The sequence below is a fragment of the Macaca fascicularis genome, chromosome 11 (assembly GCF_037993035.2).
Source record: "Macaca fascicularis isolate 582-1 chromosome 11, T2T-MFA8v1.1".
Taxonomy (NCBI): domain Eukaryota; kingdom Metazoa; phylum Chordata; class Mammalia; order Primates; family Cercopithecidae; genus Macaca; species Macaca fascicularis.
Genome location: NC_088385.1, coordinates 36,541,055 through 36,543,490, shown reverse-complemented (window position 1 = coordinate 36,543,490; position 2,436 = coordinate 36,541,055). Strand labels below are relative to the sequence as shown.

The window sequence follows — 2,436 nt, the reverse complement described above, 5'->3', positions numbered from 1 at the left end:
CCTGCAGGCTGGCTTTGCCCTATACTAAGTGCCCAGCAAGTTGGCACGTGGGGCTGAGACCCAGCCTACACCCTGCCCACTGAGCTGCATGCCCAGGCCCTGGGCAGCATGTTTCTCTAATGTACCCACGGACACAAGTCACCTATACAAGCAGGAGACTCAGTCCCGTCGACTGGATGTTAAATGGAAGCTTCTAGAACACTTCCAGACTTCTGAGTTGCATCTTTTAACCAATGGGTTTTTGATTTCTTATCAAAATATAAGCCACAGCATTTTAGGCCATTTGCCTTGCTTGCCTGCAATAAAACAAGCAAGAACAGTATCAAACCCAGAAAACATAATGAGGAAATCTCACATAATTCTCCAACCTCAAAAATTCAATTTATTATATACTTAACCATTTTTTATAAAAATGTGTCACAGAAGGCCACTGTGCCTGACTCCGTGTGAAAGATGCATCTGCCCATCACCGCGATGGTCTCACCTGCAGGCTGTTTTCCACACCAGTAAGTACAAGTAGCAAGACAGCCACTGGCTCAAGTTCTCCCAAGGACTAAAGTCACATGGCTCAGTCTTCCGATTGTTTAGCTCCTTCTCTGGCTAATCTACCAGCTTCTTCATTGCCTATAAATCCCGAATGACCAGGAACGTGCATCCACTGAATGTCCATCCCCTGACTGAGCCTCTCCAGTGCCACGAAGTCCTCTTTGTTGATCACCTCTTTCCCTGCACTTGTCTTCCACCCATTTTCCTTCCAACTTTGAACACAGTTATACCATTTATAGTAAACATACTGTCTGTATACAGAACCAGTTTACTGATGTTTTGAGCCTTTGCTTGTTCAATGGTTTTGCAGGCTGCATGGATTTCTGCTCTTTGGTTTGTCTGTCGCCCAGGAAGTCTAATGCCTACATTTAAAGGATGGCCTGGCCCCCAGTAAACACAGATTCCTGCTCCTTGCCTTCTATGCCCATTACTGTAGCAGCAGCCATCAGTGTAGATGACAACAAAGTCTCCCATGTAGGAAACCGTGTCTCTGCTAACTGGAGGCGCCGGCTCCATGCTCTGCTTCATGTACTTTGCATAGGCTCTGTGCTTTCATCTCCATCTCCATCCAGTGACTCACAGAGTGGCTTGCTGGCTTTCATCTGCGATTCTTGTCCATGTTGATTTTCCTGCCCTTCTGAAACTTCCAGACTTGCAGATTTCCTGACAAAGGTCCAGGCCTCATCCTCTGTGGCAAACTTCTTAAATCTGGCAGCAGGAAACTGGTCCACCTGTGCTTTGCACTCATTCCAGGTCAGAAAGACCCCGGTCTTACAGCCCCTCCTCACGGCATAGAACATCCCGAACCCGGGAGAACTGCGAGGGCAGGACACGGCAACCAAGGCGACTCTGTGGGGCAGGAACACAAACCAGCTCATCGCTCACTCCTGGCACCAGGAAGCATTTAGACTCTGTTCCCTGATTTTTTAAATGATTGCCATTCTAACTGGTGTAAGATGGTATCTCATTGTGGTTTTGATTTGCATTTCTCTGATAGCCAGGGATGATGAGCATTTTTTCATGTGTCTGTTGGCTGTATGAATGTCTTCTTTTGAGAAGTGGCTGTTCATATCCTTTGCCCACTTTTTGATGGGGTTGTTTGTTTTTTTCTTGTAAATTTCATTGAGTTCTTTATAGGTTCTGGATATTAGCCCTTTGTCAGATGAGTAGATAGCAAAATTTTTCTCCCATTCTGTAGGTTGCCTGTTCACTCTGATGGTAGTTTGTTTTGCTGTGCAGAAGCTCTTTAGTTGAATTAGATCCCATTTGTCAATTTTGGCTTTTATTGCCATTGCTTTTGGTGTTTTAGAAATGAAGTCCTTGCCCATGCCTATGTCCTGAATGGTATTACCTAGGTTTTCTTCTAGGGATTTTATGGTATTAGGTCTAACATTTAAGGCTCTAATCCATCTTGAATTAATTTTCATATAAGGAGAAAGGAAAGGATCCACTTTCAGCTTTCTACTTATGGCTAGCCAATTTTCCCAGTACCATTTATTAAATAGGGAATCCTTTCCCCATTTCTTGTTTCTCTCAGGTTTGTCAAAGATCAGATGGCTGTAGATGTGTGGTATTATTTCTGAGGGCTCTGTTCTGTTCCATTGGTCTATATCTCTGTTTTGGTACCAGTACCATGCTGTTTTGGTTACTGTAGCCTTGTAGTAGAGTTTGAAGTCAGGTAGCGTGATGCCTCCAGCTTTTCTTCTTTTGACTTAGGATTGTCTTGGAGATGCGGGCTCTTTTTTGGTTCCATATGAACTTTAAAGCAGTTTTTTCCAATTCTGTGAAGAAACTCATTGGTAGCCTAATGGGGATGGTATTGAATCTATAAATTACTTTGGGCAGTATGGCCATTTTCACGATATTGATTCTTCCTATCCATGAGCATGG

The 2,436-nt window shown here is 44.0% G+C and overlaps 1 pseudogene; it reads right to left on the bottom strand.

Moving 5' to 3' along the window:
• Positions 1 to 382: 382 nt before the first annotated feature.
• On the bottom strand, positions 383 to 1,424 carry LOC102128682 (ribonuclease H1 pseudogene; annotated as a pseudogene).
• Positions 1,425 to 2,436: the final 1,012 nt, after the last annotated feature.